This window comes from Oncorhynchus masou, chromosome 26 (genome assembly GCF_036934945.1).
Source record: "Oncorhynchus masou masou isolate Uvic2021 chromosome 26, UVic_Omas_1.1, whole genome shotgun sequence".
Classification (NCBI taxonomy): Eukaryota; Metazoa; Chordata; class Actinopteri; order Salmoniformes; family Salmonidae; genus Oncorhynchus; species Oncorhynchus masou.
The window spans coordinates 2,589,720-2,614,207 of record NC_088237.1 but is presented as its reverse complement, the minus strand read 5'-3'; the positions used below and the strand labels follow the sequence as shown (position 1 = coordinate 2,614,207).

Sequence of the window (24,488 nt, the reverse complement as noted above, 5' to 3'; positions counted from 1 at the left end):
TTCTAAATCAGGTGAACAGAAGGATTTGAGTTCCTGTATGTTTCTGTGATCACACCACGTCTCGTTAACCATATAGATGAGCTGGTTACACAGCTAAGATTTAAAGTTGGCTTTTTTCTACAGAAACAGATTGTGCCTCTCTCTAAGCAGTGGGAAGCAGATTATTCACTCAAACTTTTATCTGTTCTTGATTATAGTGATATTATTTATGAAAGTGCAGCTGCTACTACTCTTAAACATTGGGATGCCATCTAACATGGTGCGCTACGTTTTGTTACAGGTGACGGTTTTGATACTCACCACTGTATTCTGTATCAAAAGGTTTGTTTGAGATCTGTTTACAGGGCCCTACTTCATATACTTCCATCTTATCTAACTTTTTGGTTGAAGTATAGACACCTGAGATGCGTAACCCATTCACAGGATTGGTCAACTCTTGAGGTTCCTAGGGTCTCCACCGAGCGGTAAATCTGCTTTTATTTTAATGCACCGTATTGCTGGAACAAAATTCCAAATTTTATTTTGATGTTCTGGTGCCATTTGGTCAATTTAAAGCGTTGATTGGGGACTTATTTGTGAAGAAATGTATTTGTTTTTCTGGTTGATTTGTGACGTTTTACTTGTACTTCCCATGACAGTTTTTTATGTATATGTATGTTTATGATGTATCATAGAAGGCAGGTTTGAAAGAGAAACATATGTCTCGATATGTCTTCTCTGTTAAAATAAATAATAAAGGCTGTTTATCTAATGAGAATATATTCTCAGTCAAATAAAATAATGTAAAAAATAAATAAATAAAAGTTTAAAATGTGTGTGTATGAATGCGCTGACAACCTCGCCTGTGTGTGTATGTTTTCAAGGGACCCCCAGGATCCTTTGAGTTTGTGGACCCCCCGGAAGACTACTAAATTAAAGAAAGACAGGTATGTTTGCTATAGCATGATTCTCATTGGTTGTGTGTGGGGTTGCAGGTACTCTAGAGGTTAGAGAGGCGGACCAGCAGATCGAAGGTTGCTGGTTCAAGCTCTGGGGCGTGGATCACAAAACTGTGAATGGAACTCAAATGGCAGCTGGAAGGCTGCTGGTCTCTGATCCCAGGTACCATCTCCTGCCTTTGTGCCCTTGAGAAAGGCACTTAACCCCAACAAATAGCTCCATCTAGGGGGGCTGTACTGTAGCTGACCCTGTGCCTCTTAACATGTATGGGGTTGTTGGGAAAGGCAAAATACCAATGTATGTTCTAAACAATATACATTAAATTATCTATTCTATATGTTATTTCATGATTCGTATTGGTTGCCTTTTTTAAAGATTCTTTGGAAGGCGGAGAATGATTATTTGGAAAGCATTTTTTTTTTTCTTTCTTTTAAATAGTCCCTTGTGCATTAGTCTTTACTAAGACTGGTGGAGAGTATGCCAAGATGCATGAAAGCTGATATTGAAAATCAGGGTTATTCTACCAAATATTGTTTTCTGAACTCTTCCTAAGTTAAAACAATAGTATTGTGTTGTTTAAAAATGAATATACACTTATTTTCTTTGCATTATTCGAGGTCTGACAACACTCTTTTTTTTGTTATTTTGACCAGTTGTCATTTTCTGCAAATAAATGCTCTAAATGACAATATTTTTATTTGGAATTTGGGAGAAATGTCAGTAGTTTATAGAATAAAACAAAAAGGTTAATTTTACCCAAACACATACCTAAAAATAGTAAAACCAGAAAAACTGGTTGTAGATATGTCTAGAACAGTATATACACCACCAGTCAAATGTTTGAACACACCTACTCATTCAAGGGTCTGTCTTTATTTGTGCTATTTTCTACATTGTAGAATAATAGTGAAGACATCAAAACTACTAAATAACACATATGGAATCATGTAGTAACCAACAAAATGTTAAACAAATCAAAACATATTTTATATTTGAGATTCTTCAAAGTAGCCACCTTTGCCTTGATGACAGCTTTGCACACTCTTGGCATTCTCCCAACCAGCTTCATGAGGTAGTCACCTGGATTACATTTCAATTAACTTTTTATGGTATAGGGGACGGTTGGGTCCCACTTGGGCAAAAAACAGGGAAAATGCAGCGCGGCAAATACAATAAAAATTATATAAAAATCAAACTTTCATTAAATCACACATGTAAGATACTCAATTAAAGCTACACTCGTTGTGAATCCAGCCAACATGTCACGTTTTAAAAAGGCTTTTCGGCGAAAGCATAAGAAGCTATTATCTGATGATAGCCCAATAGTAAACAAAGAGGGTAGCATATTTCAACCCTGCAGGTGCTACACAAAACGCAGAAATAAAATATAAAACATGCATTACCTTTGACGAGCTTCTTTTGTTGGCACTCCAATATGTCCCATAAACATCACAATTGGTTCTTTTGTTTGATTAATTCCGTCCATATATATCCAAATGTCCATTGATTTGACGCGTTTGATCCAGAAAAAAACAGCTTCCAAAAAACGCAACTTCACTACAAAATATTTCAAAAGTTGCCTAGAAACGTTGCCAAAATATTTCAAACTACTTTTGTAATAAAACTGTAGGTATTTTTAAACGTTAATAATCGATCAGATTGTAGACGGGTCTATCTGTGTTCAATACAGAAAGATAACAAACCATGCTACTTTTCACGTCTTGCGCAACCCTCAACAGTGTTACCCAGTTCCTAGATGGCCTACTTCTTCATTGCACAAATGAATAACCTCCACCAAATTCCAAAGACTGGTGACATCCAGTGGAGGTGGTAGGAATTGATAACAGGTTCCTAAGAAATATAATTTATCAATGAGAACAATTTTTCTGAACGGTTAGACCTCTGGGTTTTGCCTGCTACATAAGTTATGTTATACTCACAGACATGATTCTAACAGTTTTAGAAACTTCAGAGTGTTTCCTATCCAAATCTACTAATAATATGCATATCTTATATTCCTGGAATGAGTAGCAGGAAGTTGAAATTGGGCACGCTATTTATCCAAAAGTGACAATGCTGCCCCCTATACCTTAAGAAGATAACAGGTGTGCCTTGTTTAAGCCAATCAGTTAGGGATCAGTTAGCCAATCGAGGTAGGGTGGTATACAGATTGCCCTATTTGTTAAAAGACCAAGTCCATGTTATAGCAAGAACAGCTCCAATAAGCAAAGAGAAGCAACAGTCCATCATTACTTTAAGACATAAAGGTCTGGAAAATTTCAAGAACTTTAAAAGTTTCTTCAAGTGCAGTCGCAAAAAACCAAACTCTATGATGAAACTGGCTCTCATGAGAACCGCCACAGGAAAGGAAGACCCAGAGTTACCTAGGCTGAGGATAAGTTAGTTAGACCAGCAGCCTCAGAAATTGCAGTCCAAATAAATGTTTCACCGAGTTCAAGTCAATCAGTCAATCAATCAAATTTATATATAAAGCCCTTCTTACATCAGCTGATGTCAAAGTTCTGTTCAGAAACCCAGCCTAATACCCCAAACAGCAAGCAATGCAGGTGTAGAAGCACAGAAGAAAAAGACACATCTCAACATCAACTGTTCAGAGGAGAATGTGTGAATCAGGCCTTCATGATCGAATTGCAGAAATGAAACCACTACTAAAGGACACCAATAATAAGAAGATAATTGCTTGGGCCAAGGAACCCAAGCAATGGAAATCTGTCTTCTGGTTTTGAACCCAAGCAAGGAAACCAAGCAATGGAAATCTGTCTTCTGGTTTTTGGTTCCAACCGCCTTGTCTTTGTGAGACGCAGTGTAGGTGAACAGATGATCTCCACATGTGTGGTTCCCACCATGAAGCATGGAGGAGGAGGTATGATGGTGTGAAGGTGCTTTGCTGGTGACACTGTCATTGAGTTATTTAGAATTCAAGGCACACTTAACCAGCCTTTCTACCACAGCATTCTGCAGCGATGGGCCATCCCATCTGGTTTCCGCTTAGTGGGAATTTAATTTGTTTTTCAACAGAACATTGACGCAACACACTTCCAGAGGAAGAGTGATGGAGTGCTGCATCAGATGACCTGGCCTCCACAATCACCCGACTTCAACCTCATTGAGGTGAGTTGGACCACAGAGTGAAGAAAAATTAGCCGAAAAGTGCTCAGTATATGTGGGAACTCCTTCAAGACTGTTGGAAAAGCATTCCAGGTGAAGCTGGTTGCAATGCTGTCATCAAGGCAAAGGGTGGCTACTTTGAAGAATCTAAAATATATTTTGATTTGTTTCACACTTTTTTGGCTACTACATGATTCCATATGTGTTATTTCATAGTGTTGATGTCTTCACTATTATGCTACAATTTAGAAAATAGTACAAATAAAGGAAAACCATTGAATGAGAAGGGTAGCGACCCTCACCGCCGACCCCGGACTGGGGACCCTTTCAGCGGCCCCAAATAGATGGGAGACTCTAGCAGCGCCGGAGTGAAGGGCGACTCTGGCAATGCCGGAGTGAAGGGCCGCTCTGGCAGCGCCGGAGTGAAGGGCGGCTCTGGCAGTGCCAGAGTGAAGGGCAGCTCTGGCAGCTCCTGACTGACGGCTCTGGCAGCTCCTGACTGACGGGCGGCTCTGGCAGCTCCTGACTGACGGGCGGCTCTGGAAGCTCCGGACAGGAGGGAGGCTCTGGAAGCTCCGGACAGGAGGGAGGCTCCGGACAGGAGGGAGGCTCTGGAAGCTCCGGACAGGAGGGAGGCTCTGGAAGCTCCGGACAGGAGGGAGGCTCTGGAAGCTCCGGACAGGAGGGAGGCTCTGGAAGCTCCGGACATGAGGGAGGCCCTGGAAGCGCTGGATAGGAGGGTGGCTCTGGAAGCGCTGGACAGGAGGGAGGCTCTCGAAGCGCTGGACAGGCGGGAACACCTGGAGGGAGGAGGCGGAGAGACAGCCTGGTGCGTGGGGCTGCCACAGGAAGCCTGGTGCGTGGAGGAGGCACCGGATGGACCGGACCGTAGAGGCGCACTGGAGGTCTCGATCACCGAGCCTACACAACCTGTCCTGGCTGGATACTCCCTGTAGCCCGGCAAGTGCAGCGGGGTGGAACAGACCCCACTGGGCTGTGCTGGCGAACTGGAGACACCGTGCGTAGGGCTGGTGCCATATAACCCGGGCCGAGGAGACGCACTGGAGACCAGATGCGCTGAGCCGGCTTCATTATTCCTGGCTCGATGCCCACTCTAGCCCGGCCGATACGAGGAGCTGCGATGTAGTGCACCGGGCTATGCCTGCGCACTGGGGATACCGGACGCCTCACGGCATAACACGGTGCCTGTCCGGTAAACCTCTTGCCACGGTAAGCATGGGGAGTTGGCTCAGGTCTCCTACCTGACTTAGCCACACTCCCCGTGTACCCCCTCCCAAGAAATTTTTGGGGCTGCCTCTCGGGCTTCCTTACCAGCCGTGTTCCCTCAAAGCGCTGGCTCCCTTTACCTGCTGCCTCCGATCTTCTGGCTGCCTCCACCTGTTCCCATGGGAGGCGATCCCTTCAAGCCAGGATCTCCTCCCATGTGTAGGAACCCTTCCCGTCCAGAATATCCTCCCATGTCCATGAGTCCATTCCACTCTGCTCCTGGTGACCACGCTGCTTGGTCCTTTTTTTGGTGGGTAGTTCTGTAACGGTTGTCATAGGTGGAAGAAGGTATTGAGGACCAAGGTGCAGCGTCGTATGTGTTCATGGTAGATTTAATAAAGAAACTGAACACTAGAACAAAAAAACAACAGCGTGGAACAAACAAAACAGTTATTTTCTGGTGCAGACACACAAAGACAGAAAACAGCTGCCCACAAACACAGGTGGGAACAGGCTACCTAAGTACACTTCTCAATCAGAGACAATGATTGCCAGCGCCCTCTGCTTGGGAACCAAACCAGGCCAAACACATAGACATACAAAACCTATGCTACAAAACATAGAATGCCCACTCCAACTCACGCCCTTACCAAACTAAAACAGAGACATAAAAAAGGAACTAAGGTCAGGACGTGACAGTAACAAAAATGTAAATCAACACTCTGTAAATGAACCCCAGTGTTGGTGAACCACAGGTGAATGTGATTGTATCATGTTTACTCTGTAAACATTACTCTGTAAAGTACAGCACTCAAATCCACACCCATCATTATCATTTTCCCCAGCATGCTCTATAGCAAGTATATTTATTTGAGCTGTTTTTTTCATATACACTGAAGAAAAAAATGCAACATGCAACAATTTCAAAGATTTTACTGACTTACAGTTCATATAAGGAAATTAGTCAATTCAAATAAACTCATTAGTCCTTCATTTATGGATTTAACATGACCCGGGAATACAGATATCTGTTGGTAACAGATACCTTTAAAAAAAAAGTAGGTTGTGGATCAGAAATCCAGTCAGTATCTGGTGTAACCACCATTTGCCTCATGCAGCACTACACATCTCTTTCGCATAGAGTTTATCAGTGATCAGGCTGTTGATTGTGGCATGTGGAATGTTGTGGCACTCCTCTTCAATGGCTGTGCGAAGTTACTGGATATTGGCGGCAACTGGAATGCACTGTCATACATGTCAATGCAGAACATCCCAAACATGCTCAATGGCTGACATGTCTGGTGAGTATACAGGCCATGGAAGAACTGGGACATTTTTAGCTTCCGTGAATTGTGTACATATCCTTGCCACATGGGGCAATGCATTATCATTCTGAAACATGAGGTATGGCAGCGGATGAATGGCATGACAATGGGCCTCAGGATTTCATCACAGTATCTCTGCGCATTCAAATTGCCATCAATAAAAAGCAATTGTGTTCGTTGTCCGTAGCTTATACCTGCCCATACCATAACCCCAACGCCACCATGGGGCACTCTGTTCACAACATTGACATCAGTAAACCACTCGGCAACATGATGCCATCTGCCCGGTACAGTTGAAACTGGCATTCATCCGTGAAGAACACACTTCTCTAACATGCCAGTGGCCATCGAAAGTGAGCATTGAAGTCGGATACAACGCCAAACTACAGTCAGGTCAGGACCCTGGGGAGAACGACGAGCATGCAGATGAGCTTCCCTGAGAGTGTTTCTGACAGTTTGTGCGCAAATTCTTCAGCTGTCTGGGTTTCATAAGCTGTCCGGGTGGCTGGTCTCAGACGATCCCACAGGTGAAGAAGCCAGATGTGGAGGTCCTGGGCTGACGTGGTTACACGTGATCTGCGGTTGTGAGGCTGGTTGGACGCACTGCCAATTTCTCTAAAACAACGTTGGCGTTGGCTTATGGTAGAGAAATTACAATTAAATTCTCTGGTAACATCTCTGGTGGATATTCTTGCAGTCAGAATCGACAATTGCACACTCCCTCAAAACTTGAGACATCTGTGTAATTGCGTTGTGTGACAAAAGGCCAGTCTAAAAATGTTTGCGTGGCCTTTTATTGTCTCCAGCACAAGGTGCACATGTGTTATAATCATGCTGTTTAATCATCTTGATATGCCACACCTGTCAGGTGGATGGATTATCTTGGAAAAAGACAAATTCTCACTAACGAGAGTCAAATATGTGTGCAGAATATTTGAGAGAAATCATTTTTGGGTGGATATGGAAAATATCTGGTATCTTTTATTGCAGTTCATGAAACATAAGACCAACACTTTACATGTTCTGTTTATATATTTTTTCAGTATTCAATGCATTCGGAAAGTATTCAGACCCCTTGACTTTTTCTAAATATTTTACTCTACCGCCTTATTCTAAAATGGATTCAAAAGTTTTTTCCCCTCATCAATCTACACACAATCCCCCAAAATAACTAAGCAAAAAATGTTGTTTTTTTGTGCAAATATACAAAAAAAAACTGAAATATCATATTTACATAAGTATTCAGACCCTTTACTCAGTACTTTGTTGAAGCACCTTTGGCAGCGATTACAGCCTTGAGTCTTCTTGGGTATGACGCTACAAGCTTGGCACACCTGCATTTGGGGGAGAGTCTCCGTTCTCTGCAGAGCCTCTCAGGCTCAGTCAGGTTGCATGGGGAGCGTCGCAGCACACCAATTGTCAGGTCTCTCCAGAGATATTCGATCGGGTCAGAGACTTGTCCCGAAGCCACTCCTGCGTTGTCTTGGCTGTGTGCTCATGGTCATTGTCCTGTTGGAAGGTGAACCTTCACCCCAATCTGAGGTCCTGTGCGCCCCGGAGCAGGTTTTCATCAAGAAACTCTTAGTACTTTTCTCCGTTCATCTTTCCCTCGATCCTGACTAGTCTCCCAGTCCCTTCCACTGAAAAACATCCCCACAGAATGATGCTGCCACCACCATACTTCACCATAGTGATGGTGCCAGGTTTCCTCGAAATGTGACGGTTGGCATTCAGGCTAAAGAGTTCAATCTTGGTTTCATCAGACCAGAGAATCTTGTTTCTCATGTTCTGAGAGTCTTTAGATCTGTGCCTCGACACAATCTTGTCTCTGAGCTCTACGGACAATTCCTTTGACCTCATGGCTTGGTTTTTGCAGCTGGACTCCAATCAATGGAAACAGGATGCAACTGTGTTCAAATAGGAGTCTCACAGCGAAGGGTTTGAATACTTTTGTAAATAAGGCATTTTTTGTAGAAAATATCTATATTTATATAAATGTGCAAACATTTGTAAAAACCTGTTTCTACATATGTTTTAGAATAAGGCTGTAACGGAACAAAATGTGAAATAACTCAAGTGGTCTAAATATATTCTGAATATTTCCGAATGATTGATCTGATGCTACACAAAGATATACAACATATATTTTTCTAGTGGTTAGAGAATCTGTTAATAGCTACTGAGATAGTTTACATGGTTTACATCTATCTGGAGTCCAATAGAAATTACACATCACTTTGCATGCCAGCATAATGTAGCTCGGAGGCCTGATGTGGTCTGTAAACCAGGTGTTTCCTAAAACAACTGTGTTAGGGTATAACTATGCCTTCAAAGAAAGGACTAATGATATACAGTATGTAATGTATTGTCATGAAGAGTTACATTTTAAAAACAAATTAAAAGCTGGTGGAACCACTCAGGGTTCTAAGAAAAACTATTTACAGGTGGCTCTATGAATAACCCTAAACTACATAAAGGGTTCTACCAATGGGGACAAACCGAAGAACTCTATATGGTAGAGATGGCGGAAAACTTGTGACGAGAGAGCATTTGCCCCAGTACTTTTCAATCTAGTGTACCTCTATCAAAGCTGCAGCACCGACCAGGTCAGTAAATTCTCAGCACATTTTTGCATTCCAGTTCAACATTTACCTGCTCTGTCACAGTTTACCATTGAAAACCATTGAAGACTACACGCAGAAAAGTTGTGCTATTTGTATTTGAGCAATATGATTGGCCGTTCATTCAAGCTACGCTCGCACAAGTCACAACTTCTCAAGCACTCGAGCAGTATTGAAGTTGATAGCTACAATGGCCAGAAAAAGTATGTGAACCCTTTGGAATTACCTGGATTTCTGCATAAATTGGTCATAAAATTTGATCTGATCTTTGTCTAAGTCACCACAATAGACAAACACAGTGTGCTTAAACTAATAACACAAAAATTATTGTATTTGTATTGTCTATATTGAATAAATAATTTAAACATACAACGTGTTGGAAAAAGTATGTGAACCCTTAGGCTATTGACTTCTCCAAAAGACTCCAATTGGAGTCAGGAGTCAGCTAACCGGAAGTCCAATCAATGAGACGAGATTGGAGATGTTGGTTAAAGCTGCCCTGCCCGATTAAAAAAGTCACAAAATTTGAGTTTGCTTTTCACTAGAATATAGAATAGCAAACTCAAAATGTTCTTGCCACTGTATGTTCACACAGCACACGCAAGCTGTCCTGAGCAAAAATAAGTGCCCATCAATCCCCACTGGGCACACACTGGTTGAACCAACGTGGTTGTTTCCACATCATTTCAATGACATTACGTTGAACCAACGTGGAATAGATGCTGAATTGCCGTCTGTGCCCAGCGGGTCTTCTTGCTTATTTATTTATTTTAGGGAAAATTATTTAAATCAAATCAAAGATTATTTGTCACGTGCGCCGAATACAACAGGTATTACAGTGAAATGCTTACTTACAGGCTCTAACCAATAGTGCAAATAAAGTGTTAGGGGAACAATAGTTAACTGACTTGAATAGAGGTTAAATTTAAAAAAATATTTAAAAAATAGACAGGTGTGTTCCAAATCATGTCCAATCAATTGAATTTACCACAGGTGGCTCCAATCAAGTTGTAGCAACCTCTCAAGGATGATCAATGGAAACAGGATGCACCTGTTCAATTTTGAGTATTATAGCAAAGGGTCTGAATACTTATATAAATAAGTACATTCTGTTTTTTATTTTTAATACATTTGCTAAAATGTCTAAAAACCTGTTTTCGCTTTGTCATTATGGGGTATTATGTGTAGATTGATGTGGGGGAAAAAATATTTAATCGCTTTTTGGAATAAGGCTGTAACGTAACAAAATGTGGAAAATGGGAAGTGGTCTGAATACTTTCTGAATGCACTGTATACTTTAGTCAATTTACAACCAGTCTTTTTACTCAAGTAGTACTTTACTGGGTGACTCACTTTTTATGAAGGTGTTTTTAGTTTTTACACCACTGCATATGTGATACAGTAGAGTTGATTTGTCTTTTTGAGTGTGATGTTGTGTATGCTCCACAAGATGGCGATCCCCTGCAGACATGTTGTTTCAAAGCTTGGCCCTGAAATGCAGAAAAGAGGTAGGAGTAGGGCAGGAAAGTTCTGCACAAACTACAAGAGAAGCTTCTTAGAATTAAGAGGAAACCCATCACAGTGACAACGTCCTATAGTGAAAGTACAGGTTAGGCATTAGGGCTCTTTTCCAATACACTTTCAACAGCTGTCACCATACAGTAGTTCGATTTGAAAACTAAAGATTGATTGGGTGAAATATATATTACAAATCTAATGTAAAATTAAACTAATTAATGATCTATGTAGGGGAGAGTGGGGTAATTTGAGCCAAAGGGGTAAGTTGAGACACCAGGGTAAGGTACAGGGTAAGGCAACCTATTTACTACATTAGATTCACTTGGTCCTATGGTGTGACCAAAAGACATAATATACCTCTCAACTGATCACAATCTATAACTAACATAATTTGTATCGAAATAAGAAATTAATGAAGAAAACCATATAGCAGAGGTGGCACCACAGGTTCAAATGTGGTGTGGCAAAAAACGTGTATGTGTCTTTTCTGGGGCCTGGAGTATTTTCTGGACTCTGGGTCCTATTTGTAAGCTATGGCAGGGTCCAATGTTATCTTTTTTTCTCACTGGCCCGGCTGGGTCAGATTGACCAAAAATCTACTGGCTTGAACAGAATTTCTACTGGCCCTGACATCAGCGTATTTTTAAATTCATTGGGGGTAATACATGGACTATAGGTTGGCATGCTTTCTCTCTATATGCAGCTGTTAATAGGCTATATTAGGTTATTATGATATGTATTAAAAAGCTGTTTAATATAATTTAGCAATGTAGGCCATTACTCTTGCCTTCAGAATTGCATTGTATTAATTGCATTCATTTTTTTACATCTCAAAATAGGATGCTGCCCCGTTAAGACTTTGCATTCCAAAAGAGATTTCGACCTGCGGCGTGTATTTTTGTTGCATTCTTTTTGCAGACTATAAACAGTAGCCAGCATATTGCTAGTTTGTTCATAATTGAAAGGTTTACTTTTGAAAATCACTTTCCCTAAAGGTTTACTTTGCCTAAAGGTTTACTTTTGTAAATTCTCTCTATTGTTCTCTCTACTGCCGCATGGCATGTGGTACCGGAGTGCCAAGTCTTGGACAAAAAGGCTTCTCAACAGTTTTTACCCCCAAGCCATAAGACTCCTGAACAGGTAATCAAATGGCTACCCGGACTATTTGCATTGTGTGCCTCCCCAATGCCTCTTTTATGCTGCTGTTACTGTCTGTTTATCATATATGCACAGTCATATGCACAGTCACTTTTACTGTACATTCATGTACATACTACCTCAATTGTCCCGACCAACCAGTGCTCCCGCACATTGACTTGCCATCTGCATTGTGTCCCGCCACCCACCACCCACCAACCCCTCTTTACGCTACTGCTACTCTCTGTTCATCATATATGCATAGTCACTTTACCAATATCTACATATACATACTACCTCAATCAGCCTGACTAACCGGTGTCTGTATGTAGCCTCGCTACTTCTATAGCCTCGCTACTGTTTTCACTGTCTTTTTACTGTTGTTTATATTTTTTTACTTAATACTTCTTCGGGATAGGGGGCAGCATTTTCACTTTTGGATAAATAGCGTGCCCAAATTCAACTTCTTGCCACTCATTCCCAGAATATAAAATATGCGTATCATTAGTATATTTGGATAGAAAGCACTCTGAAGTTTCTAAGACTGTTTGAATCATGTCTGTGAGTATAACAGAACTTATGTCGCAGGCAAAACCCCAAGGACAAACCATTCAGATTTTTTTTTTAAGTCACTGTCTATTCAATGAGGTTTCATTGGGAAACCAGATTTCTAAGGGACTTGTTTGCAGTTTCTACCGCTTCCAGTGCATGACTCGAAAAGTAGCGTCATTTTGTATTCTTTTTGTATTGAACACAGATCATCCCGTCTTCAATTTGATAGATTATTAACGTTTAAAAATACCTAAAGTTGTATTACAAAAGTAGTTTGAAATGTTTTGGCAAAGTTTACAGGTAACGTTTGAGATATTTTGTACTGATGTTGCGCAAGTTGGAAGCTGTGTTTTTCTGGAGCCAACGCGCCAAATAAATTGACATTTTGGATATATATCAACGGAATTAATCGAATAAAAGGACCATTTGTGATGTTTATGGGACATATTGGAGTGCCAACAAAAGAAGCTCGTCAAAGGTAAGACATGATTTATATTTTATTTCTGCGTTTTGTGTCACGCCTGCAGGGTTGACATATGCTACTCTCTCTTTGTTTACTGTTGTGCTATCATCAGATAATAGCATCTTATGCTTTTGCCGAAAAGCCTTTTGAAATCTGACATGTTGGCTGTATTCACAACGAGCGTAGCTTTACTTTGGTATCTTACATGTGTGATTTAATGTAAGTTTGATTTTTATAGTATTTTATTTGAATTTAGCGCTCTGCATTTTTCCCTGGCTATTGGCCAAGTGGGACGCTACCGTCCCACCTATCCCAGAGTTAACCTGTTAAGCCTACCCCCTACTTTTTCGAACATTCTGTTAAAAATCGTGCAACATTTCAGCGTCCTGCTACTCAGGACGTGATCAATTTGATAGATTATTAACGTTTACTAATAACTAAAGTTGGATTACAAAAGTATTTCGAAGTGTTTTGTGAAAGTTGATCGTCAACTTTTTTAATTTTAAAAAATGACGTTGCGTTTTAAAACACTGTTTTTTCCTGGATCACACACTTTTCATAGATCGATATTTAGGGTATATATGGATCGATTTAATCGGGAAAAAAATACCCAATAGTGATGTTTATGGGACATATAGGAGTGCCAACAAAGAATCTTGTCAAAGGTAATGAATGTTTTATATTTTATTTCTGTGTTTTGTGTAGCGCCGTCTACACTAATTCCTTTGTTTACGTCCCCTTCTGGTATTTCGGCGTGTTGCCTGCTATCAGATAATATCTACTCATGCTTTCGCCGAAAAGCATTATATAAATCTGACTCCTAGGCTAGATTCACAACGAGTGTACCTTGAATTGAGTACCCTGTATGTGAATTTTAATGAACGTTTGAGTTTTAACGAGTGCTATTAGCATTTGGTGTAGTGCATTTGCATTTATTGTTGGCAAGGTGGGACGCTAGCGCGTTGGGTTGCCCAGAGAGGTTAATGCAACTGTTGTGTCTGATTTCAAACAAACTTTACGGAATAAGCAAACCATGCAATAATCTGAGACGGCGCTCAGAAAAATAGTCAAAATAACCGCCATGTTGGCGTCAACGTAAACAAGAAATTAAATAAATAAAGATAATATTCGATAAATATTGCCTTACCTTTGATGATCTTCATCAGAAAGCACTCCAGGAATCCCAGGTTCACAATAAATGTTTGTTTTGTTCGATAATGTCCGTTATTTATATCCAAATACCTCCTTTTGTTAGCGCGTTTGCTATACATATCCAAACGCTCATTCTGGTCAGCGTTACGTCGGACAAAAACTTCAAAAAGTTATATTACAGGTCGAAGAAACATTTCAAACTAAGTACAAAATCATTCATTAGGATGTTTTAACATATAGCTTCAATACAGTTCCAACCGGAGTATTCCTTTGTGTCTTGATGAGCAATGGAATGCAAGTGGATATCATGAGGAATGCGCATGATCAGAAAATGGCTGACTGCTAGTCACCTGATACATTCTGCTCTCATTCAGTCCCAACACAGTAGAAGTCTCATTCACATTTCTATAGACGGTTGACATCTAGTGGAAGCCCTAGGAAGTGCAACATCATTAATATATCAAGGGGAATTCAATGGGAACTGTGGTGAGTACATACCAAGCTCAGATTTCTCACTTCCTGTTTTAAATTCTCCTCAGGATTTTGCCTGCCATATGAGTTCTGTTACTCACAGACATCATTCAAACAGTTTTAGAAACATTAGAGTGTTTTCTATCCAATACTAATAATAATATGCATATATTAGCAACTGAGACTGAGGAGCAGGCCATTTACTTTGGGCAACTTATTCAACCAAGCTACTCAATACTGTGAAGTTAACAAAAGACTCAACTATGCAAGTATCCATTTCAATAGAATGTCACTGCAAAAACTATTGATAGGCGTACTCACCGGTAAATTCGCTCTGGCTATCTACTCCGATTCCAGATCATGGGTAATATAGTCTAGCTAGCTACATTTTCTGATAATACATGTATTCTAATTTTGACATAAAGTATTTTAATTTAAATTTAAACTGTACTACTAGCTAGCTAGCTAACGTTAGCTGCCTGGCTCACTAGCTAACATTACACGTATGTAATGGTGTCGGAGAGGATCACTGCCATTTTATTGGCTCTTAACCAACCGTGCTATTTTGTTTGTTTTTTCGCATTGTTTGTAACTTATTTTGTACATCATGCTGCTGCTACCGTCTCTTATGACCGAAAAGAGATTATTTTAACATCAGAACAGCGATAACTCACCTTGAATTGGACAAATACTTTTTCTTTAATGAGTCGGACAGGAGGGGTTTACCCCAGACACCTGAACAGGCCCTCATCCCCTTCATTTACAGGAGAAGGAGATGGAGATTTTGCGGACGGAGATCGGCGTGCCTTGTGATGATCAAGAGAAGAGTGGCTAATCTGCCTTTGCCATCTGTACTCTGAGCCAACGTACAAATCTCTGGAAAATAGATGGGACAAACTAAAGGTACATATATCCTACCAACAGGACATTAAAAATGGTAAAATCTTATGTTTCAACATTAATAACATAAGGCTGGCGGATTATACACTGTATCGGCAGGATAGGATAGAACAGCAGCCTCTGGTAAGACAAGGGGTGGCGGACTATACATATTTGTAAACAACAGCTGAATAACTTGAAAACCGCCTAACCAGCTCTGCTAGGGCAAGTAAAATGCTCAGAGTGTTCTTTCATTTGTGTCTGGAAGTAGCTTGAAAGCTAGCCAAAGTTAGCCAATTAGCTTGGGAGCTTGACTGCCCTTCTGAGGTCAGAACCTTCGGATCAACCCTACTGATTGACCTGAGCGTCCAGTGTGCACTCTGAATGCTGCAAGAGCGAAAGCTCTGAATTTATGGATGGGCAATCTGACCGCACAGTTGCAATCACCAACGGTATGGATAACATAACAGCCTAATCAGCTCTGCTAGGGCGAGTGAAATGGTCAGAGTGGGGTGTTCTCTCATTATGTGTCTGGAAGTAGCTAGGAAGATAGCCAATGTTAGCCAGTTAGCTTGGGTGCTTGACTGCTGTTGTGATGTCCGAACGATGCTGGAGGAGACAGGTACAAAAGTATCCATATCCACAGTCAAACGAGTCCTATATAGAAATAACCTGAAAGTCCGCTCAGCAAGGAAGAAGCCACTGCTCCAAAACTGCCATACAAAAGCCAGACTATGGTTTGCAACTGCACATGGGGACAAACATTGTACTTTTTGGAGAAATGTCCTCTGGTCTGATGAAACAATAATAGAACTGTCTGGCCATAATGACAATCGTTATGTTTGGAGGAAAAAGGGGGAGGCTTGCAAGCCGAAGAACACCATCCCGACTGTGAAGCACGGGGGTGGCAGCATCATGTTGTGGGGGTGCTTTTCTGCAGGAGTGACTGGTGTACTTCACAAAATAGATTGCTTCATGAGGAAGGAAAATTACGTGGATATATTGAAGCAACGTCTCAAGACATCAGTCAGGAAGTTAAAGCTTGGTCGCAAATGCGTCTTCAAAATGGACAATGACCCCAAGCATTCTTCCAACGTTGTGGCAAGATGGCTTAAGGACAACAAAGTCAAGGTATTGGAGTGACCATCACAAAGCCCTGACCTCAATCCTATAGAAAATTTGTGGGCAGAACTGTGTGAGAGCAAGGAGGCCAACAAACCTGATTCAGGTAGGCCTACATACCTGATTCAGGCACGCGGCATGAGCAGTGTAGTCAGCCTGTAAGGTAAATATTTTAAGCAGATTTATTTTCCGTCTCATCCTCACCCTCTAAATGACGATTACTGTAAGGAATTCTTTCCAAATAATACAAAATTACAGAGGAATAACTTTTTGATCCTATTAAATCCTTTCAGTCTGGAAAAAACCCAGGGCTTGATGGCATACTAGTAGGGGTATATCAAGCCTTTTTTGATATACTTAATAAGGTATAGGGGGCAGCATTTTCACTTTTGGATAAATAGCGTGCCCAATTTCAACTTCCTGCTCCTCATGCCAGGAATATAAGATATGTATATTATTAGTAGATGTGGATAGAAAAACGTTTCTAAGACTGTTTGAATCATGTCTGTGAGTATAACAGAACTTATGTAGCAGGCAAAACCCCGAGGACTAACCCCGAGGATTAACCACTGAGTTGTCATTGACAAATGATATTTCTTAGGAACCTGTTTTAAGATCCTACCACTTCCACTGGATGTCACCAGTCTTTGGAATTTGGTTCAGGTTATTCATTTGTGCAAGTAGGCCATCTAGGAACTGGGTAACACTGTTGAGAGTTGCGCAGGACGTGAAAAGTAGCATGGTTTGTTGTCTTCCTGTATTAAACACAGATAGACCCGTTGTCACGTTCTGACCTTAGTTCCTTTGTTTTTGTCTTTGTTTTAGTATGGTCAGGGCATGAGTAGGGGTGGGCAGTCTATGTTTGTTTTCTATGTTGGTTTTTGAGTTCTGCCTAGTATGGTTATCAATCAGAGGCAGCTGTCAATTGTTGTTCCTGATTGAGAATCATACTTAGGTAGCCTGGGTTTCACTTTTGGTTTGTGGGTGTTTGTTTCCGTGTGAGTGTTTGGGCCACACGGTACTGTTTCGTTTTGTTCACATCGTTTATTGTTTTGTTCCAGTGTTCAGTTTGTTTATTAAAAAGACATGAACACCTACCACGCTGCACCTTGGTCCTCCTCTCTATCTCCAGATGGAATCTTTTACACCCGTCTACAATTTGATTGATTATTAACGTTTAAAAATACCTAAAGTTGTATTACAAAAGTAGTTTGAAATATTTTGGCAAAGTTTATAGGCAACTTTTTACATTTTGTAGTGACATTGCATTTTTTGGAAGCTGTTCTTTTCTGGATCAAATGCGTCAAATAAATGGACATTTGGATATATATGGACGGAATTAATCGAACAAAAGGACCAATTGTGATGTTTATGGGACATATTGGAGTGCCAATAAAAGAAGTTCGTCAAAAAGGGTGTCCAGCAGAGATAGGTGGAATGGGCTGAGGAAAAGTGAGGGTTGGGATGTGGAACTGGAGACAAGTGGAAGTAGTTGCTGAGTGGGGGATAGAATGACTGTCAAAGATAAAAGTAAATAATGTAATCTAAATACAATTTAAAAAAGTCTGTTTGAATGACACTGAGGGGCAACGATGTTACAACCAATGCCTGTTTGCCTGAAGCTGATGCCGCGCAGGTGCTTGTACGCCTGTACACGTGCATATACACACACACTCGCATTCAAGCGCACCCATGTGCACACACACAGGCACACACACACTCAAACGTATACAGTTGGCATTGCTGTTTGTAATTTGTTATCCTTTGATGTATTTTGTATTTGTTTGTTGTTGTATTAGTGGCCTTTCTCTTGGCGGCGGAGAGAAAAATGTGCAGCTTTAAAGTTAATGTCCTGCAAATCGCAGGGCTCTATGTGCAGCATGTAGTCTGCCTATACTGTAGCCAGAGGCACCTCTGGGAAAACTCCTGCCCAACAATAACTGATCCCATAGTTACAATGCTTAGCCAAGGCTATACACCACAAGCAAAGCCAGGCTAATGTTCAAATTAATTTTAACATTTTATAGGGCTTCCCAAGATTTTCAGTTGTCCGGGGTCCAAACAGTCAGAAAGGTGACCTCTATCTATGTATTAAAGGTAAGGGTGACTTTTCATTGGTCGACGTGAACATTCTATTTTGCCATTGAATGTATTTATACTGAACAAAAATATAAACCTAACATGTAAAGTGTTGATCCCATGTTTCATGAGCTGAAATAAATATCCCCAAAATTTCCCAAGGTTATTTTGCAAACATTTTGTGTACGAATTTGTTTACATCCCTGTTAGTGAGCATTTATCCTTTGCCAAGATATTCCATCCACCTAGCATATCAAGAAGCTGATTAAACAACATGATCATTACACAGGTGCCCCTTGTGCTTGGGACAATAAAAGGCCACTCTAAAATGTGCAGTTTTGTCACACAACACAATGCCACAGATGTCTCAATTTTTGAGGGAACATGCAATTGGCATGGTGACTGCAGTAATGTCCGCCACAGCTGTTGCCGGATAATTTAATGTTCATTTCTCTACCATCAGCCGCCTCCAACGTCGTTTTAGAGAATTAGGCAGTACGTCCAACCGGTCTCACAACTGCAGATCACGTGTAACCGCACCAGCCGAGGACCTCCACATCCTGCTTCTTCACCTGCGGGACCGTCTGAGACCAGCCATGAAGAGTTTCTGCACAAAATGTCAGAAACCGTCTCAGGGAAGCTCATCTGCGTGTTCGTCGTCCTTATCAAGTTCTTGACCTAACTGCAGTTCGGAGTCGTAACCAACTTCAGTGGGCGAATGCTCACATTCGATGGTCACTGGCACGCTGGAGAGGTCTTTCAACTGTATATGGATGACGTTGTGTGGGTGAACGGTTTGCTGATGTCAACATTGTGAACAGAGTGCCCCAAGGTGGCAATGGGGTTATGGTAACGGCAGGTATAAGCTACGGACAATGAACACAATTACATTTTATTGCTGGCGGTTTGAATTCACAGAAATACCGTGACGAGATCCTGAGGCCTATTGTTGTGCTATTCATCAGTCACCATCACCTCATGTTTCAGCATGGTAATGCCCCAGCCCGATATCGCAAGGATCTGCACACAATTCCTGTCACAGTTCTTGGCCTGCATACTCACCAGACATGTCATGCATTGAGCATTTGTGGGATGCTCTGCATCGATGTGTACGACAGCGTGTTGCAGCTCCCACCAATATCCAGCAACTTCGCACAGCTATTGAAGAGGAGTCAGACACCGTTCCACAGGCTACAACTAACAGCCTGATCAACCCTATGCGAAGGAGTTGTTTCCCGCTGCATGAGGAAAATGATGTTCATACCAGATACTGACTTTTTTTGATCCACACCCCTACTTTTATTTAAGATATCTGTGAACAACAGATGCATATCTCTATTCCCAGTTATGTGAAATCCATAGATTAGGGCCACATTTATTTATTTAATTGACTGATTTACTTATATGAACTTGTTGCATTTATATTTTTCTTTAGTGTACATAAAATGTGTGTAGCCTAAAGTCATCAGGACATTGTGTTATGGTCCTGTGGAATTTAGTTCTGGGGATGTCCCCAAGGACCATTTTAGGGTGTTCTTGGGACGCTGTTTCATGGTCACATAATTTTTTTTGTCTTGTTCCTGGTATGTACTGGTGATGTTCCGAAGGTTGTTCTCATGATATTGTGTCATGATCTCCTGGAGGTTTTTGTCTACTATCCAGTTTGTTCCTGGCACGTCCCGTAGTACATTTATAGAATGCTCTTAGAACATTGTGCATGTTTATTTATACATAAATTACTCTTCAAAATTTCCTCATCTGGGATTTGAACAACCTTTGAACGAATAACCAGTCCAATATTCCAGCTACACTACCATTAGTGCTAAGCAATTAGTGTGGTTTGGTTTCGGTTAGTCATTTTTTTTCATCACCGTTTTCAATTCCAGTTTCATTTTTTAATTTTTTACAATAAATGCATTATGTGGACTGAATGCTGTAACAATACAGAATAAAACAATGTATGATATTTATGAGGATCCCCCATTTTCTTCTTCCTGAAGTCCAAACAGGGTTAAAACAGTTACATCAAAACACAAGAACAGCCTACATCGTAAATCAAATAATACATCATAAGACATCATTATATTATTACTTTAATATTACAAATTGACCATATAAAATACATAACACCACAATACCCCAACATTACAATGTGTGTGTCTAGAGTGCGTGTGCAAGTGCAAGGTTGATGAAATCCGAGCAAGGGTAGCATTCCAGAAGGACATCAGAGACTGTAACATTCTTTGCTTCATGGAAACATGGCTCATTCGAGAGACGCTAACGGAATCGGTGCAGCCAGCTGGTTTCTTCACGCATCGCGCCGACAGAAACAAACATCTTTCTGGTAAGAAGAGGGGCGGGGGCGTATGCCTTATGGTTAACGAGACATGGTGTGATCACAACAACATACAGGAACTCAAGTCCTTCTGTTCACCTGATTTAGAATTCCTCACAATCAAATGTCGACCGCATTATCTACCAAGGGAATTCTCTTAGATTATAATCACAGCCGTATATATTCCCCCCCAAGCAGACACATCGATGGCTCTGAACAAACTTTATTTGACTCTTTGCAAACTGGGAACCACATATCCTGAGGCTGCATTCATTGTAGCTGGGGATTTTAACAAGGCTAATCTGAAAACAAGACTCCCTAAATTGTATCAGCATATCGATTGCGCAACTAGGGCTGGTAAAACCTTGGATCATTGCTATTCTAACTTCCGCGATGCATATAAGGCCCTCCCCTGCCCTCTTTTCGGAAAAGCTGACCACGACTCCATTTTGTTGCTCCCTGCCTACAGACAGAAGCTGAAACAAGAAGCTCCCGCGCTCAGGTCTGTTCAACGCTGGTCCGACCAATCTGATTCCACACTCCAAGACTGCTTCCATCACGTGGACTGGGATATGTTCCGCACTGCGTCCAACAACAACATTGACGAATACGCTGATTCGGTGAGCGAGTTCATTAGAACGTGCATTGAAGATGTCGTTCCCATAGCAACAATTAAAACATTCCCAAACCAGAAACCGTGGATTGATGGCAGCATTCGCGTGAAACTGAAACCGCAAACCACTGCTTTTAACCAGGGCAAGGGCAAGGAAACATGACCGAATACAAACAGTGTAGCTATTCCCTCCGCAAGGCAATCAAACAAGCTAAGCGTCAGTATAGAGACAAAGTAGAGTTGCAATTCAACGGCTCAGACACAAGAGGTATGTGGCAGGGTCTACAGTCAATCACGGATTACAAAAAGAAAACCAGCCCCGTCACGGACCAGGATGTCTTGCTCCCAGGCAGACTAAATAACTTTTTTTTGCCCGTTTTGAGGACAATACAGTGCCACTGACATGGCCCGCAACCAAAACATGCGGAGTCTCCTTGACTGCAGACGCGAGTAAAACATTTAAACGTGTTAACCCTCGCAAGGCTGCAGGCCCAGAAGGCATCCCGAGCCGCGCCCTCAGAGCATGCCCAGACCAGCTGGCTGGTGTATTTACGGACATATTCAATCAAGCCTTATCCCAGTCTGCTGTTCCCACATGCTTCAAGAGGGCAACCATTGTTCCTGTTTCCAAGAAAGCTAAGGTAACTGAGCTAAACGATTACCGCCCCGTAGCACTCACTTCCGTCATCATGAAGTGCTTTGAGAGACTAGTCAAGGACCATATCACCTCCACCCTACCTGACACCCTAGACCCACTCCAATTTGCTTACCGCTCAAATAGGTCCACAGACGATGCAATCTCAACCACACTGCACACTGCCCTAACCCATCTGGACAAGAGGAATACCTATGTGAGAATGCTGTTCATCGACTACAGCTCGGCATTCAACACCATAGTACCCTCCAAGCTCGTCATCAAGCTCGAGACCCTGGGTCTCGACCCCGCCCTGTGCAACTGGGTACTGGACTTCCTGACGGGCCGCCCCCAGGTGGTGAGGGTAGGTAACAACATCTCCACCCTTCTGATCCTTGTTAATCCACCTGTTGTCTCAGATTTTGAAATTATGCTTTACAGCGAAAGAGGTCAACCTTTTTATCTGTTCTTGATTATGGTGATATTGTTCAGCCTCTGTGGATTTCTTGTTGTCTATTGCTAGCAAAGCATCCATAACTTTATTTTTTTTAATAGCCTAAAAGAAAAGCTTTTTCACTTCTCTGATCATTCAGCAAGTTTCCCCTATCAGCATCCAGCCCAATATAGGCTTAGAAGTTCTTTAAAAGAGAGAGGCCACTGAAATAAAATGGTGATTAAATGCAACAATGATGGCTTTTTTTCTGTACTGAGGCCAGTGTCTGAATTAATATGTTGTGGCAGTGAGGAGGAAGTAGAACCCTATGGGATTTGACAGTTTTCCTGAATTTCGCCAGGTTCCCATTATTATCCGAAAGAGTGGTTACATAGTGATCAGATTTACCATTCTGATTTGTCTTACACAATGATTCCTCAGTTGCTATAAAAGCGTGCCCGTGTTCCTGACCTTGACCCAAGCATAATCTATTTTATGAACGACTTCTGATAAATCCTGAGTGTACCAGACATTCATTCTACCCTTAACCCTTAATATTTTGAAGGAGGCATGATTATCCACAATAGTATTGAAGACATCTTAAAAGCTCAAATCTAAATCAGGTTCAGGGATAGCTGAAAACAATCCAGGTCACTAAAATAAAGATCATGTAAATGCCCTGTTTACTGACATTTTAAAATTCCTCTTTGTGATGACACAAAGCTTTTGTTTTCACATCTCTAACACAAACAACTGGGCAATGGTCACTAATGTGATGGGAGAATACACCAGTAGAAACATTTATCTGGTGTATTTGTTCAGATAAGTTCAGAGTACTTTCAAGGATCTTTAGGGTTGTGGCGTGTATGTTTAGCCACCAGCTGGGTTATGTTTAGATCATTATACATGTCTTTTAGATTATCTGAGGCCTGAATTTTTCAATCATATTTTAGGTCACCCAGGATGCTAACTTCTGATTTAATAAAAGAAGACAACAAACTAGTAACTCCTTGAGTGCACAAAGGTTAGCCAAGGGATGCTGTTAAGACCCGTATAACAGCCATGGAAACATTTTCCCCCAAACAAAGGCATACAGATAGTAGCTCAATGGATTTCATTTAAGAGGCAAGATAAATTATTTTTAATAAGAATGGCAACTCCATGACCTCTACCTTGTCTGGCAGCTCTGAACACATTATAACCCTCAATATTAATATCAGAGTCCAGAATGTCCCCAGAGATCCAAATTTCAGTCAATACCAGAATGTCCGGATTCATCTGCATAGCCCAAATCTTAATTAATGTAATCCATTTTGGAAATAAGCTCCTAATGATCAGATGCATCATCTCAAGTCCTTTACGATTTTTAAAGTCACTTGGAGTCTCCAACTGAAACGAGCTACTTTCAATAGGCGATTGCTGGCCCTGTCTGATAGTTGATATTAATATAGTTAGTATGGCTATAAGATTACATAGACCAAATTGTACAGCTCTATCCCTGTTAGTCATAGAGGAAGTAGGAGTAGAAATTGGAATTACTTTTCCAAGGTTAGTGCCATGAAGCCGCATAAAATGTCAATATGTGACCGACCGCCTTGATTCGGTCTTATGTAGCAAAAGTGAAATGGTGTTTTTTACATTGGATAAACACAGAGACACAGAGCTCCAAAATGGTATATCACACACTGCATTTGAGGAACAATGGGAAAGTAATTCTGGTTTGAAAGTTGATAAACTTGTAACCTCACTTTTGAGACAAAGGCCTTTGAATGTTTTGATACCTACTGGAGATCTCTTTGTCTACACCCATTCAGCATCATTCACACCATCTTATGCTTTAGCTCCCACCCAAACTCAAA

General features: G+C 41.2%; 1 protein-coding gene across 2 annotated transcripts in view; it reads left to right on the top strand.

The window, feature by feature from the left end:
- LOC135514644 (collagen alpha-2(IV) chain-like) overlaps window positions 1-24,488 on the top strand; it is a 92,249-nt gene that overhangs the window by 51,299 nt on the left and 16,462 nt on the right. For both annotated transcript variants that reach the window (XR_010451709.1, XM_064938107.1), the window contains one exon: window positions 864-926. The gene's annotated coding sequence lies outside the window, so the exon portion shown is untranslated. The remainder of the gene's footprint in view (window positions 1-863; window positions 927-24,488) is intronic.